Here is an 18,517-nt window from a genome sequence, read left to right as displayed (position 1 = left end):
ATCTGGTTTGTTATGCAAGAGAATTGATTTCAAATTCATATTTTAGTTACAGCTCTCACATGTTGTGTTTGTTTGTTTTAGATCAACTGGTTGTCAGTATACATGAGGCAATTGCTACATTGCCTCAGGATATCCATGTCAATCAGGCTGGCTGGAGAAATGGTGGGAAACTGTATATCCATTATGGAAGGTATATAATTAGTGGAGAGTGGGCTACATGGACCAGGTTTTGCTGTAAGACTAACAAAAAGCCACTATTCTATGGAGGACTAAGGCTAGAACACTGTGTCAATGCTTCACAATGCACAACTGAGTTGCTTGCAGAGTAGCAGTGCAATCTCTGAGCAGCTTCTCTTAATGAAGCGCAAACGCAGACAAACACAACACTTAAATACAAGTGAAGGTAAATAATTTTAAAAAAGTAACCAAAGGGAAAGCCCATGACTGAGCCTTATTCCAGCAATTCAGAACTCAGATGGGCCCTTAGCTGCACACTTCTGTCACAAGGGTGCAAGAGGGACCTCGTAATGTAACATGGCTGTTTTTTAGTGCTCAAATTATACCAAATAATTTGAATTCAGCAGGTCTGAATCTATCCTCTGCTATAAAATGTAGAAGTCACAACAGCAAAAAAAATGTTTAAATAAAGCAGCAGTTCAGTAGAATACTTCCACAAGAGTGTAAACCACAAACTTTCCTAGTGTGAAATAACTGGTATGGAACTCAAGTGCTTAAACCAGAACAAAGACACTTAGAATAATAGGCAAAACAAGCCTTCACCAGCAATGTCCAGCTTAGAAGGGTGTAGGCTACACTCTCCTGCCACAAGAGTCTAGACCACAAACCTTCCTAATGTAAAATAACTGATTTGGAACCCAAGTGCTTAAACCAGAACTAAGACCCTTTCAGAATAACAGACACAATAAGTCTTCAACCAGGAATTCCCAGCTTAGAAGGGTGTAGGCTATGCTCTCCTACTACAAGAATTCAGAGCACAAATCTTAATGTAAAATAACTGGTTTGAAACCCAAGTGCTTAAAGCAGAACAAGGACACTTAGTACAACAGTCACAATAAACCTTCAATCCAACCAGCAATTCCCAGCTCAGAAGGGCAGAGGCTACTCTCTCCTCCCACAAAAATGTAGACTACAAATCTTCTTAATGTAAAACAACTGGACTGAAGTCCAAGTGATTAAACCAAAATTGAGGGGCTTAGAATAAGAGTTACAATTTAATCTGATACCAGACAGATTACAGTGACATGTCTTGTAATCTATTCACGTGCATCATGGTATGGTTAGTAGGCCCTGTGTTATCTTTATGAGAAAGCACTGTGGTCTGTCCAACTGCTGCATATGTCTGGTGATGTTCATGCAAAGGAGAGCATTATACAGTATTACAGTTATGATGAGTTTGACTACAGTGCTGTCATGTAATCTTGAGATCTGAAGGTGATGGTGTGTCTTATGATGTGCTCCATACGTATGTACTGGAAAATCTCTAAAGAGAAAAGTTAGAAAATAATGAGACGCATTGCAGTTCCTGACATCACAACATTATAAGAGAATACACTAAAAAGTACTGAAATGATGATGCTATCCAATGTATAACTTGGCAAGGCAAATGTAGGTGGCATGTACAATTATTAGTTCATCAACACAAATGCAGATATACTAGGCACTAATGTAGCTATGCACCCTGTGCATCAGACACAAAGCTTTTGTATCCCTGAATGCAAAAAAGAGAAAACAGGGATATGACATAGTTATCATCACTTGCACAGTGTATTATGTGGGAGGCAGGAGGCCTAGGCTGACACAAAAGGTCAGCGATTGTGTGTGAGTAAGAAAGGGAAGCAGGCAGGCTGAACCATGGAACTGTTGTGTGTGTGTCTGTAGGGGTCCTCCATGTGAAAGTGGTGTGAGACAGTCTGCATGATCACAGCCAAGCTCAGTGCTAGCTCTACATCTTGGTATGTCAGACAAGTGTGAGCCGTGCATGGTAGAGATAGCAGTTCATCATTGTCACCCCAGATTATGAGGACTGGCTCTGCCAGGAATTGCACTGGCAACTCTATGCCCAAGGTCAGATGCAGTGCTACTACCTGAATGTGACTAATGTCTGCTGGATGTGATCACTTCAGAGGACCACATCCCCATGCCCTGCCACACCTGGGTGGAAGTACTGGCACTACAGGAGCATGATTGGGCATGGCCACATTGGCTATCAGCAGATTTTGTGGCTGACCTACATCCACAAGGATGACTTTCCCCTCCCAGCAGATGTTCCATCACAGACACTGCTCTATCCATGGCAGACACCCATCGGTCCATCACAGATACCCCTCATTACAATGTGTCTTTCATCCAATCCAGTGAATCAGCAACATGGTGGAAGCAGTCACGTATGTCAGCCTGTGCCACATCCACAACCCTGAGCATTTCTCTGGAGCACCTTTCTGAACATGCCTGAACCTCCTTGACAACCCTAAATATACGTTGAGTGATATGGAAAGAGACACTTGTACCGGGTGGAAGAGGGACAGCAGGCCCCCTCCAACCACCCTATCAACCCTCCTGTGTGGCACCTCTACCACACTTTTGCTATGGCCAGAGTCAACAGGCACTGAAGCTGCAGTAACCACACTTCCCTGATCAATGTCCTTGCCCACCACCTGTCTAATATCTGTGTGCTCAGTGGACTGAGTAAACACAGAGCTACTGGCTGTGTCTGGGGAAAATTAAGGGGGTAGCTGGATGTCAACCTCTGTATCAAATTCAACCTCTGCACCCTCCAGCTGTGTCTCAGTTTTGCCATCATTATCATTAGTGTCTGATGAGACACTGACATCAAGTGGCACAGGGCCCACACTCCCACTGTCATGATCATCTGTGATAAAAAGTTAGAAACACAGGCATACATTAATTCCTGCACTACTATGGTGCAATATATGCAAAACAACTAACAGTGCTGCCGCTATTACAGACAGTCCAGCAATACATACAGCAGGCCTAAAATGACACATTATATTTCTTTAAATTGATCTGCAGTACTGACACAAATTTATTTGGCTTACCATCTGCAAGAGACATATGTTGCTGGATTCCTGATGGTCCTGAAATAAGTTAAGCAAGAGGTAAGGGCAACATCATCACATTTAACAGTAAGACGGATAATAAATGTACTCTCTTATAACTGCATTAACTGTGCATTCAACAAGATCTTGGCTGACAACTTCAAACTGTGTTAATTACTGTAGCAATCTTCAACCCCCCCCCCCCTAAAAAAGGCATGTGACACAGAAGTAACTTTTATTTCCATTTTTTTACTATACAACAATAATCAACTGGTCATATAACAAAGCCTACCTGGAAGCTCCTCTTGGGACTCAGAAGGAATGGCATCCACATCAAGGACATGATGTGATCCACTCTGCTGTGAGCTCTCATGTTGGAGGATTTTCACCAGGAAGTCTTCATTGAGGGTAAGAGGTGGTTCTTGAACAGGCCCTCCCCTGGTTAACCTTTGGTCTTGGGCAACTGCAGCTGCTCACCTCCATGCAGTGGTAATCAAGTCGGGGACCCTGTGGCACACGTGTTCATATGTCTGGCTGTAGCCACCCACAGAATTGATGTTGTCAACAATTTGCTGCCATACATGTAGCCTTTGTTGCATATTGGGCTGACCCTTTCCCAGCAGAAATGCTCCATGTTGATGGAGACCATCAACAATGATATTATTTTCCACTTCACTGAATAGAGGTCTCCACCTCACTGACATTGTTTGTCTCCTAAAAGAAAATACAATGATAATACATATAAGTATCACATAACTACAAAGTAACATTTCCAGATAAAATACTAAAAGTAGGAGTCAGTACCACCCACTGGAAAAACATTAAACAGTACAGCTGTGAAATAGTAACAATTGGCAGGATGTAAAACAAGGAGAGTAGCAACAGCAACATATCCTTGTATGTGCCATAGCAGTAACTCAATTATGCTCCCCCACAAAATAACAGTAGATTCTAGTTTGTGACATAACAGCAACTCTTCTTTGCTCCCCCCCACCAACAAAAAACAAGCAATTGAACAATTTTACTAATAAAACATCTTTGAAATGCTAAGAGTACTTTCAAAGGACCCCCACTCAAACATCAACTATAAATGAAAACCTTATTACAGGAAGAAACTTTCATTGTATTACTCTGACTCTCTAACTGTTTAGAAAACTGAAGTATATGTCCCTTACCTACTGGAAAGTATTAAAGTAAGGATGATATCTTGACTCAACCATGTATGTGAACCACTATAAATGTATGTGATCTCCCTTATCAGTTAGTAATCTCCAATTTATTCCTATCAGTTAATAATTCCCAACTATTTCCTGTGTGTATTTTAGAAAATCATGAACATGTGTGTATATACTGTTGAACAAATGTCCATTTTGTAATAATTTCACTGTTATGTATAATTGTTATGTATGTCTGGAGCTTTTCTCCCCGGGCCTCCGCTGAAAATGGACCTATATCCAGTCGGACTTTCCCAGTTAATAAATGTAAAATAAAATAAATAAATAAAATAAATAAATAAAGGACCTGTCCCTGAAACATTTGTACATATTTATCACACAGCATTCTATTTTCATGTACTGTCAGTCGTGTATTTCTGAAATGGCTTGACAAACATGGCCATGCCATCAGTACTCTTCTAAATAATGCATACAGATAAAAGTGTAAAAGTCTTTGCTTCACATTATTCATTAATACATTCAAGCATATGTATTATGTAGATAACAAAATGGGAACATGCTTCCTAGATTTCAATACTCCACTGTAAAGATATCTTTGGAAGAAATTTGCTTTTGTGAAGTCCTGCAAACATGCAGCAAGTGCTCTCACTATCAGTTTGGCTAGATTTTTCTTTTCATAATGGAGTAGATTATTAATGGATTGCATCTGTCTTAGCCTGTGTTTCAGAAATGTTAATTACAACATAAGCATCTGAATAACATGCTAAGGAACCAATCTGGTGGAGCTATTCAACAAGTTATAAAGCAACCAAGTAGACTCCATGCTGGTTTTTCCTGTGGATTTCAAATGTTGTGGACACAGAAAAAAGAATTCTAGGAGCTGCTGCTGCTTAACTCAATTTGTATATGCTACAGGCTGTAGGCAATGCTGCTGCTGCCAATAGGCCTAGTCCAAGATGGAGAAGTGTTTCCAGGCCACATTTAGCTTATCACAACATACATGACATGGATATTGTAGAGTGCCACAGGGTGACCAGGGGCACACTACAGGAACTCTGTGACCTCTGCCAGCCTCATCTCAGAGCCACAGTCAGCTGTGAACTTACACTGTGGCAACTGCTGCATTTACAAAGTAAGTCCTGAACATGTACTGTATTGTATAATAATAATATGGCATGTCCTTGTATTTCATCATTTGGTACAGTAAGAAAGTAAAAGGTGGGAGATTTGTACAGAAATTAATGTAAAAAGATAGCAGAGAGCTATTTGACTTGTATGTGCACATTAGCAAGTAGCAGGCCTCAGACATCAAAGATTCACACATTCATACCTCTCCAAAGTACTGATGATCACTCTATGCCTTCAGTTAAGCATGATACATTTGTAATGAAAAATCATAACAGCAAGGAGCTAGAAAGTAATGAGACACATTGCAGTTTCCGACTTCACAACCCTCATAAGATCAAACAGGCAGGATACAAAATAAAGAGAGTAATATAAATAACATATCCTTGTTTGTGCTATAACAGTAGCTCAGCCTGCATTCCCCCCACGTCAAAAGAACAGTGTATCTTGCATATGCCATAACAGGAACTCACCTTTGCTCTCCACCCCAAAAGAGCAGTCTATGCTTGTTTGTGCCAGCCAAACTGCCCTTCATTTGATGTCAACTGCATATCATAGTATTTCCAGTTAATATCCTCACACATTTTAAAGTCTGCATGTCTCTGAGTACTGGTTAGATAACTGATGAATAACCAAGAGACAGAAAGGTAAGACAGAATTCTATATTTGCAAGGAATAATAATAACAGGTTTTGCATTCACTAAATGCACTACATCCAAATATATTAAATATAATCAGTGTACAAATATGTTATGCCGCTATATCAGTGTACATTCAATTGCACTTGGTTGTGGTGAGGAATTACTACATTTCTTTCCTGCCAAGCTGTTTGTGTGGTAAAGATGGATAAGGCACCCATCCTGTTTTGTGAAGGTGCATTCGAATGAGAGTTGAGATCCAGACCTAGATAGACATAGCCTATGTGTACTAACATTTTCTACTGTGTATGTCATAGATTGATTTTTCTCATTTCAACTATTTCTCCCTTTTTTATTTATTTTTTTGGAGAGCCACTGTTTGCATGATGTGCCACTTAGCACAAACATGTTTGGTTATTCTAATCTGGTTTGTGCATATATCAGCAGTGCACAAACTGGTCAAATGGACCACCCAGTAAGCAGACATGGCCCAGACATCCACAATCATAAATCAGATGCATTCAATTAAAACTGTTGGCCAGTGCGCAAACACATTTCCCAGCAATGCGCACCCTTGAGCACTGTGTTGGAGCCATGGTAAACAATGTGCAACACTTTTAAATGTTGCAAAACCAAAAAGTGTGCACTCTCAGTAAGCGTGACACCTGCAATTAGTAGGAAAACATCATTCTACATTGGTCTTGATCTGTGGTAGGCATGGCAGGCATTCGTGGAGAGGTTTTGAGATTCTGTACTCAAATATGGACAGCCAAGTAGTCCAAAGTGTTTGTTGGACTCCTAGTGAATGAACATGGGAACAGGCTTTTGCAAAGGGACTATTGTGGCTCGGATTACATGTCAGAGGCATGGAATAGTCTTGCCCAGACTTTGACCAGTGCTACCAGCATCCCCTGCACTGGTGAACAAAGTAAGAATCACTACAGGGATCTCTGGATGAAGAAGAGGGATACCCCTGACCATTGGATTGAGGAATGTTGGACTGTGGGCACCCCACAGATGTGTGAGTATCACTTACAGAGACTACTTGTAAGAGTTAAAAGCTGGATATAATCAGGATTGATATTCATATTGGCATTCTGTTCAGTTCTGTTTTTTCGCAGTTGTCACAGACCAAGAACTGAATGTGCAAACCCACACCACTAGATTAGCATAGATGGGAGAAACATTTGGCATGTATGCAACTGAACAGTGCTGTTATTTTAGCATTAAAAGTAAAGAGACCTTTATTGGTTTATTATATAGTTGTAGCAAATTTAGTATTCATCTCTCAACTGTAACAGGAAAGTATTATTGCATTAGTCTAGAGGCCAAAACAACAGTTCGGTATTAGAGAGTAATCAGAGGTTGTGGGTTCAAAAACCACACTTTGCAAATATACAATACTGTTAAGTTTTCATAAATATTGCAGTGTAGCATTATAGCTCTAAAGCAGTGGCACCAATGGCCTGCTGTAAACTGTAATCAGTATAATCGGAACATGCCTATGTGTAACATATGCTTTCGGTAATCTGCAGTATGCTGTGCATCTGTTATGAGCTAGGTAGTCTTAACAGTAAAAAATTTATTTGTTGGGATTTGGTAGTCTTAAAAGCAAAAGTAACAGAATAGAGTCAAATAATTCTATCAGTGCATTGTATGTCACATATGAAGTTGCTAATGTTCTCCTTTCTTTTTCTCTCACACCAACCATTAATTTTCTTTTTTTAATTTTTCATTTTTTGTATTTTCCCACAGCAGGGTAGGCCTGCCCCACAGAATGCACATGCCCCCACTCCACTGGCTATGGCACCAAGGCCTAACACATCTGGGATGCAACCTGGTAGCATCCCCTATACTGCCCCTGCACTACCTGGCCATTCAGGTAGTTCTTTCCCACAGGATAGGCCAGTGGTTCCCTCTGGGAGAAGTGGCAGAAGTGGTGATTTTTTTCACCCATGATGAACTGCCAAGGTTGGTGCATAGGATTGTGTGCTATTCAGCTGTTGCATGCCTAAGCCAGATGGAGACACTGCTCACCAACATTGTACTGACTAACATGAGGAGACAGAAATGTCAGACACTGCAGCCATCAGCACAGTGAGGTGACAGTGATAGCCCAGAGGATGATGAGTTGATTCTCACTGTCACCCAGCTTGACATCCATGGGCTCATGATGTCCCCACCCTCACCACAACCATATTGTTCATCGATCTCTTGTGTCCTTCACCATCCCTGTGTCCTGTCTTGTATGTCCTGTCTGTCTGCAATTCTTCCTCATCTTCTCAACCTACCTGACCTAGACATAGCTACATCCCTCCCACAGCATTTCTCTCCCTCACAAAAAGAGCACCTGTCCCCCCAAAAAAAATGTTGCACGTTACATAGCTCTCCATTTCACACACATGCTGTCTTGACACACTTGATTTGGTCCAATTGGCTGTACAACATGACTGTGTTGTGGTTACCCCCTCTATGGGGTAGACACTGCAAATTCATGTAATATTCTGCACATCTGAACATTTTTTACTGAAGAAGAAATGGATAGCTATGGTTCTGTCCTACTTCCCTCCTGAATATTCCTGCCCTCCTTTCACTTTGTTCTTCCCCTGTTTACTCCCCATTTCACCATTTTCCTATCTTTCTCATTTTTTTTTCTTTAAATCATAATTGCCAGATGGTGCACATAATGCACAATGCATGGCTACAGAAAAAAAAAAGCATTTAGAAATGTTATATGCATCTGTAATGGAAAACAGCACCATCTAGTCATAATTTGGAGACTCCATACCAACTATCACACTTCAGAATTTTGATTTACAAGTAAAAGAATTTGAAACTGTTACATACACCTAGTTTCAACCCCCAAAATGAATGGATCAGTGCATTAACAGATGGTGCTACAGTTGTGCAGCATGTGGATTTTAGATACTGAATAGCAAATGGCAGACTAAACTGCTGTTGCATACACCTGCTACTTAAGTGCCTCTCTGGCTGCAAGTATGAATTTACTTAATACAGTAACCCATTCCTTTTTGCATGCCAGATGGTACTGGTTCCAAATACAGCTGTAGCTAATACACTGAACGACTTTTGTATTAGCATTGCTTATTGATGGATAGAGATGGGCACCATTTGCACACCATTGTGCACTTATGCTTTATAAAACTAAATAGGTATTGTGATGGGCCCTGTTAATCCAGACCAGTAATCAAGGAGCTGCAATCCTCACCACTGACACTGGTGAGAGACCATCACCAAGAACAGGGATGGATTTACACAATATTTTCAAATGCAGCTCTCTGCTTCAAGCACAATTTCTGCCAAGAGCACCTCACACACACACACACACACACACACACACACACACACACACACACACACACACACACACACACACACACACACACACACCTGGGAAAGGCTGGCACAGATTTACTTGTTGTGTCCCCTTATGCCCAGACAATAAGGTAACAATGCTGCCACCAGCCAGTCATTGTCAGGCTCTTGCAAGGGTATCCAATTATACTGAGTAAAATCAATACTATTATAAATGTTAGAGTGTAACCCAAGCAGCAAGGCTTTTCAGAGTGCTTAAGGCATCACTAGAATAATCACAAGTGCTCTCAAGATGTTAAAAGAAATCTTTAAAAGACCAGCCACAATAAAAGGTATAAAATGTTTAATAAATAATAAAATAGAAAATATGAAATTATTAAATATTTAAGTGCAAACACAGAAAAAATAAAAAATAACACAGGTAGACAAATTCAAGCAGATGCAGCAAAAACAATACTTAACTAATCTCACTGCAATTCCTGAGTGTTTAAAGAAAAACTGTTCCCCATCTAACTTAATTAATACAGCAAGGCAAGATTAGATGCTGAGTTGCTTACTTCCGCAAGACAAGGTGATGTTTTTCCTACTTACACTGATGTAACTGAAATGACTGTGATAACTGTCATAGATTTTTATATCAGGTTCCAAAGAAAACAAAACAAAACAAGCTGATCTGTGAGTTCCATCCCCTCAGTGCTGGTTATAGAATTACATCACATTTGGTCACATGACTCTGGTAGAGTACAGAGTCAATAGTTTTTCTAATGTCTTTTGCAGTATTTGAAAATTATGGAATTCTTTGTTTAAACATAAACATTTAATCAGTTATAATAACACTGTTTATACATTTTTAATATAAGCATCTGTACAAGTCAGTGTGACAGTGAAATGACAGAAATGTTTGCTAGGATACTACCTCCTGTGATAGCTTGGTACCACAGTTGTCTCCAAACAACTTACTACTGGCACACTGTTATTCCAACTTGCTGGCACCCACATCTTTTGTTCACCACCTTGCTTCAGTGGACATTTGTATGCTACATTGCATGGCCCTTCTGGTTAGATTTAAAACATATAACCACTAATCCTGGCTGTGTGCCTGAATAGTGGCTTCCCCTGTTACTGGTAGACTCTGTTGATGTGGTTTAGGCTGCTTACTATGGGTTCCCTTATATCCATGTGCAGCACTGGTCAGCCTCATCTTGTGCAGTGATGCCCTGCTTGCTAAGTAGACACCCCCTTTTCTCCCCAGCTCATCTGCAGACTTAAACTCTTGGTCTGCCAACCAAATTCTCATGTACTCAGGCAAAATATTAAGGGCTTGTTCCCTCACCAAAACATCTGCCAACCTTTTGAAAGTGGTAACCTGACACCCAATCACCCACCTGTGAAAGTAAGTACATAACTCAGCAATATAATCACATGCACTTTCATCTGCCTAGTGTCTATATTCACAAATATTTTTCTGTAAGCTTCAGGTGTTAACTTATAACAGTTCAAGAAATATTGTTTTACTCTATCATAGTTTAAACAATCAGTATCCAACAATTTAGAAACAGCAGTTACAGCTTTACCATGGAGTAAGGAAGTCAGGAACCATACCCAGAGCTCATAGTCAAGACTATACTGTTTACATACTCTTTCAAATATATGAATAAAACTATCAAAGTCATTCCCCTCTGCAAACTGTGGAAGAAATTATTGCTTCTGAGGTCCGGTTATTCTTTTCCACATTACCTCCATGACCCTGGCAAACAGTCAACATATCCCTCTCATGTTGTCACTGCTTCTTTTTTCCTTCGGCCTCCAATCACTGCAGTCTTTCATTTTCTTCTATCTCTAAATATTTGGCCTCCAGTTCATGCTGACACTGCTTCTTCTTTTCTTCGGTCTCCCAGTGTCACAGTTCATGCTAACGCTTCTCCTTTTCGTCAGCCGCCAAATGCAGCAGTTTCTCTTTGGTCTCCAAACGTTAGACCTCCAGTTCAAAGTGAACTGCCCTGTTTCTGAAGACTGCATATCTGCAACCCCCAACTAGTTATTCTCCTGGCCACTGGTCCACTCTGCAGCTATGATTAAAGCTGAAATAATTTCTTATTTTGACTGTTTAGCATGCACCAGTCCTTTGGCTTTACAAACCTTGGCTAACTGGTTCTTTGTCAGCTTACCATAATCCTATACTGATATCTTTGCCTGCTTTCCCTGACTAAACTAAACTGGCGATATTGTAGTTGAGGGCCTCACCAATTCCTTTTGCGCAGAAGTGGGTGTGTCGCAAATTGAGTGACAACCCAGTCTGCATATTACTTGGGGTTTTCGACAAACTGGCAATAAATTCTATATATGTTTTTTTTTAACATTTTAGGTCGATTAAAACTTGCCGTTATACACAATATGTGCATATCAAAGTTCAGTCATGCTGCAACACCCTGTAATACTTAAAGTCTTAAAGACTTAACCCCACAACTGAGTAAAAGAAAGAAGAAGCGGTTACACTTCCGTACAATTGTGTACTGTACTGACAGCACATAACCGTTCAACATATCAATATGAGATTTTGGTGACTGTTTAACTATTAAAAGCACTGTGACAACTGAAACACTTTAGTTTAAATAAGAAGCTATTACATTGTATCAAATCCATAATTTAGCAGTTGGCAGTCCTCTTAAGAAACTGAAATACCCCAAGGTCAAGAAAGTGTTTTTTTTTTGTTTAAATATCGGTTCACGCCATACCGGTAATTTACTTCAGTTTACTGTTATATTTACTGTCCTATTACAACATCAAGTGTACTTTTTTCCTTCGGTTGTACATTGGGAGGGAATGCATATTCATGAATGACATATCATGGGGGTGGGTTTTGGGCGTGGCTTGCTACTGCGCATCTGGTGAGACTCTCAACTACAATATCGCCATTAAACTAACAAATAAAACTGTTGTGACAATGAAACCCTGAATGTTTATCTTCTAGCTGCTGAGAGTACACACACACCTTCAGTAACAACTGCCCACAGGCTACTGAAGTTCAATTATTATCCCACCACTCTGACACCAATATGTGAAGAAACATCTTAACCCATGGCAGCAATCAAGGAGCCTCAATCCTCACCACTGACACCAGTGAGACACTGTCACTAAGAGCAGGGATGGATATACACTGTATTTTCAAATGCAGCTCTCTGCATCAAGCACAATTTCCCGCAAGTGAATAAATCACCCACACATGGGTATTTGATTTTCACACACACACACACACACACACACACACACACACACACACACACACGCACACACACGCACGCACGCACGCACACACACACACACACACACACACACACACGCACGCACGCACGCACGCACGCACGCACGCACACACACACACACACACACACACACACACACACACATACACATTCCTGGGAAAGGTTGGCACAGATTTACTAGCTGTTTCCCCTTATGCCCAGACAATAAGGTAATGATGCTACGACCAGCCAGTCACTGTCAGGCTCTTACAAGGGTATACAATTATACTGAGTAAAATCAATACTAACATAAATGGTAGAGTGTAACCCAAGCAGGAAGGTTTTTGGAGTGGCTAAGGCATCACTAGAATAAGCACAGGTACTCTCAATTTGTTAAAAAAAAAATTCTAAAAGACCAACCACAATAAAAGGTATAAAATATTTAATAATAAATAGTAAGACAGAAAACATGAGAATATTAAATATTTAAGTGCAATAGACATCACAGAGTTTCAATCACAGGAGAAATAAATACAGAAAAAGCAATCCTTACCTGATCTCACTAATTACTGACTGTCTAAAGAAAAACTGTTCCTATCTAACTTAATTAATACAGCAAGGTAAGATTAGATGCTGACTTGCTTGCTTCCACAAGGCAAGGTGATGTTCTTCCCACTTACACTGATCTAACTGGAATGACTGTAATAACTGTCATAGATGTTTATATCAGGTTCCAAAGAAAACAAAACAAACAAGCTGATCTGTGAGTTCCATCCGCTCATTGCAGGTTATTGAGTGACATCACATTTGATCAAATTACTCTGGTAGAGTACAAACTCAGAGCTTTTCTAAGATCTGTTTCAGTATTTGAAAATTATAGAATTCTTTGTTTAAATATAAACATATAATCAATTATAACACTGTTGATACATTTTTAATAAAAGCATCTATACAAGTCAGTGTGACAGTCAAATGACAGAAAATTATTTACAAAACTATTTACAAATCTCCAGCTAACCATGCTGACATATGCTACACATGCACTGCCCTATTCTCTATGGTACAGATGGCAGTACCTCACATCATCAGAGGTATGGTGCAATAATGCTTTATAAAACATTACTGGGGATCGCACAATGATGCTTCATACAAATTTAATGTGGAAGATACAACACTGTTGATATGAGGAGCAAGCAAGGGGGAGTAAATATGAAAATCCTTGCTTAACTGTGTTAGTTACTATTGATTGTATAAAATACATATGCTACCTGACTCTATGGTGGCATGTGTTAATGTATTGCTGTAGGGAGATGTTACTGGGTTTAAATATGGGGTAAGTAGTAATCTTACAAGTGTGTATGTTACTTTAAGTACATCTACTTACATTGCTGCCATTCAACATTGCTTCGCATTGGTGCACAATGCACACCGTTGTGAATAATTCTTTAAAGAAAAGAAATGGGGAAGGCAGGAACGTGGTGAAATTGGTAGCAAGCAGGGGGTAAAACAAAGTGAAAAAAGGGCAGGAATGTGCAGGAAGGATGTAGGAAAAAAAACATAGCTATCCATTTCTTCAGTAACATCATATGATCACATATGCAAAATATTAGCTAAATTTGGACTGTCACCTCTAGAGTATGACCACAACACAATCATGTTGTATAGCCAATTGGACCAAATCAAGTGTGTCAGGAAGACATGAAGACATGTGCAAAATGAAAAGCTATGTATGGGAAGTTTTTTTTTTTTTTTGATTTTTGTGGGACAGGTGTCCATTTTATTTTTGAAGAGAGAGAGAGAGAAAGAGAGGAATGTTGGGGAAGGGATGTAGGAATGTCTGGGTGAGGTAAGTTGCGTAAGTGAGAAAGCAATCCTATACAGAAAGACAAGCAAGACAAGAGATAGTGACAGTGAAGGACACAAGAGATGAGTGAACTCCTTGGTTGGGGAGAGGGTGGGGAAATTGAGGTCTCATGCACAATTTGGTTGACAGTGAGAATCTAGTCCTTACCCAGTTGACTGTCATCACTGTCACCTCACTGAACTTCTGGCTACAGTGCCCAATGTCTACATCTCCTATGGGTATTCTGAACCAGGATGAAGAGCAGGTGCTCCTTCAGGCATAGCTGTGCACCCTGAGTGCAGTGTACAATCCTACACACCATCCCTGGCAGTTCTTCTTGGGTGACAAAATCACCGCTCTGCCACTGCTCCTGGAGGGAGCCACAGGCCTATCCTCTGGGGCAGAACTACCTGAGGCACCAGGTGGAGGGGGAGCAGGGGGGGGGGTGCTGCCAGGTCATGCACCTGACATGCTGATCAGCTGTGCTGTAGCCAGTGGAGTGGGGGCAGGAGGATCCAGTGTGGCAGGCCTAGCCTGCTGTGGGAAAAAACAAAACATAAAAAGTAAAAAAAAGAGAAGATAAGGGTTGGGGTGAGAGAAAAAAGGGAGAACATTAATCACTTCATATGTGATATTCAAAGCATTGATACAATTATTTGACTCTAGTCTGCTACCTTTACTTTTAACACTACAAAGTCCTAACAAATTTCTTCAATACTTTTAAACTACCCAGCTTATAACAGAGGCACACTATAGTACAGATTACAGTCACCAATCCTAGATGTGTGCATTTATTACACATATGTATGTTCCAATTAAACTGATTACAGTTTACAGCAGGCCATTTGTACCACTCATATAGAGGTCTGAGGTTAAACTGCAATAATGATGAAAACCTAACAGCATTGTATATTTGGGAAGTGTGGTTTTTGAAGCCACAAGTGCATACTACTCTTTAATACTGTACTATCATTGTATCATACAGACTACTGCATATGTACTTTCTGTTTACAGTTTAGAGATACATGCTTCCTGTTATTTGAGAATATGGAACTGTTTCTTTGTGCTACAGACTAAGGCATGCATACTTTCTTTTACAGTTGAGATATGCATCCTCAATTTGATGCAACTGTATTAAATAGCAACTAAGCCATCCTTAACATTTAATGCAACTAAATTACTATAATTATTATTATTGCTAAATTACTATTTAGACCAGTACTGTTCTAATGCATACATACCACATGATTCTCACATCCTTAACAAATGCATGGGATGGGACTTCACATTCAAGACTCGCTCTGTGGCAGCTGTGAAAAAGCAGTACAGAACAGAATACCATTATGAATACCAATCTTGACTATATTCAGCTTTTAACTCGTACAATTATTAAATAAAATTCATGCATACACATCTGTGAAGTGTCCCCATACTAAATTCCCCAATCCAGTGGTTGAGGGTATCATGCTAACTCTTCCAGAGGTCATCACAGTGATGTCTGCATTGTTCACCAGTGCAGGGGATACTGGTAGTACTGCTCAAAGCCCCGGCAATACTATTCCAGGAATCAGGCTTATATTCTGAGCCTGAATAGTCCTGCTGCAGCAACTCTGGCCCATGCTGCTTAACTAGGAGTCCAATAAATACATTGGACTCATGAACACCTCACCTATGTGCTTGGAAATGCACTCCTTCACCAACAACACTGGAAATGTCTGCCATAACTCAAGTTCAAAGTAGAATGACCATATCCTGCCGATTGCATTTTGTATCCTGATGTTTTCCCACCAATTGCACATCTTGCACTTACAGAGAGTGCACATATTTTGGTTTTGCAACACTTGAAGATCTTACACATTGCTTACAATTGTGTAAACATGGTAAGTGAGGGTGCACACTGGCAAGAACTGTGTTTGAGCGATGTTAAGCAATGCACAGCAGTGGTAAGCACTGCAATTTCTAGATTATTTGGTATAAAGGCACTTGTGTACATTTGCTAATCAAATGGACCATGTTTATGGCTCTCCTACACTTACAGCTATTGCCATAAGAAGGCTGAGAAAACAGTTGTGTATGTTGCACTTCATTGCTGTCATCTGCAATCTCATAACAGTAAAACAAAATCTGCATACTGTGTGCTAGAACCCCAGACCATCTGCACTCCACACCTACACTAAGCACCTACTGCCACAGGATTAGTGACATGATATGCCCTATCTTAGTATTCATTGTAAACTTCTTACTCTTAATTGCAGCACAATGCTGATTACCTTGTTTGTGCAATGGCCAATAGTATTAATTGAATGCATACGGTTTATGTTTGTGGCTGTTTAGGTCCTGTCTGCAACCTGGGTGATCCATTCCCCCAGTTGGTGGACTGATGTGCTTCACGCAAACCAGATGAGCACAGCCAAACACATTTGCGCTGAGTGATACATCACGCAAACATTGGCCTCAAAAAAAAAATGGGGACATAGTTGAAATGAAGAAAAAAAGTGCCCCAAACAAATTTTAATGAAGAAAACACAAGAAAGGAGAAAGCAATTGTCATGCTGTCCTACAATTTACTTTTGTGACCAACAACTTTACAAAAAAATGCTATCTGCATCATATCTCCCAACTATTCATAATTTTGCAGAATATCCAGATGTTTGTATCATATTTTGGGCTGTTCCTTGTAAAATGTGTGTTTTTTTGGAAAATCACTGAAGATTACCATGAATACATGATGACATACATTTCAGTTTCATACTTCATATCCTTCAGAAAATGCATGCTAACACAGGTCCTATTTTACTTTTATAAGAACAATATGGCACATCTGTCCCTATTTTGTCCCCCCATTATTTTAGTCTCTGTCTAGATTTCTTGCACTAAAATGTTGGCAGGTAAGATCTGCATTCATATTACAGGTTTCGCGGCCAGCAACATTGGAGCGAGCAGCGAAATCTTGCTTATGCGTGCCACATATTTGAACAAGTAGAGAGAGGTCATTGTATTTAAACTTTTTTTTTCCTGAATTTAACATTAATTTCATGCAGTCAAGTACTGAGTGTTTGTATTTACTACATCATTTTGAAATAATAAATCTTATGTATCTCTGTAAATTGTCCTTCTTTTCTATCCTGTATCATTTCTTTATTTTGTATTAATTTATTTGTTTGCTTTTGTCTATTAGGAAAGTCACACTGGGTAAAAGCCCCTTTTCAGTTGTGGCCTATGGATAAAAGTTCCAGAAATTACTAGCAACACATACATGGATGCAATAATATTCACTTAACAAATGCATGTCAGATACAGTAATGTTTACTTAACAACAGTTTGAATACAATGCAAATATAGCAAAAGCAAGTAACAATGCATAGTATGTGATGGAGTATAAAACATGAATCACACATAAAATCTGTGCTTCACAGAAGTAAGTTAACCAATGAGATGATCAAATGTAACACAGAAAAAAGATAGTCTCATGGGTCATTAACAAGTGTCTGTATGTAGCACTAAGGGTATAATTTCATTGTTCTTAGCATAATGAGCAGCAGTGCTCACTGAATATGCAAGCTACTAAGCAACCCTACACATCAAGTAGCACTTATTTATGGCCAGAACATCTGTAGCAACCATGCTAAGGTACAGATAGGCTCAAGCGCACACAATGTAAACAACTTTTTTTAAATAAGCTTAACCTTAGTAAGTGAGCACATTTGGCTGGCACAATACAAGGCAAGGCAAATTTGAATTACGTAACTGAAAGGTAGGATAAGCTTAACAAGGAACATGTAGTTATAATTAGATTACTGTACAAACATCACTAAAAATAATTATTGATGACTATCAAAGTAATCTTGTCAACCCAAGGTACATTATAAAAAGAGAATGTTGACAAAAGGAGGTTGGAGGAATTCATCTACATGGTAACAAAGGAAGTAAATGTGATACATATAAAATGATGCTAAAGCAGAGAGATGACATAACAGTAGGCAAGGAAAGCAGAAACATTAGGGGATATTGCAATACTCCAGGAAGTGCACATCAGGTATGTATCAAGAAATTTAAAATTTTTATCCAAATTTATGTGCTT

Source organism: Protopterus annectens, chromosome 5.part1 (assembly GCF_019279795.1).
Source record: "Protopterus annectens isolate FY-2018-M chromosome 5.part1, PAN1.0, whole genome shotgun sequence".
In the NCBI taxonomy this organism is placed as follows: Eukaryota; Metazoa; Chordata; order Ceratodontiformes; family Protopteridae; genus Protopterus; species Protopterus annectens.
Note: the sequence above shows the minus strand (reverse complement) of the source record.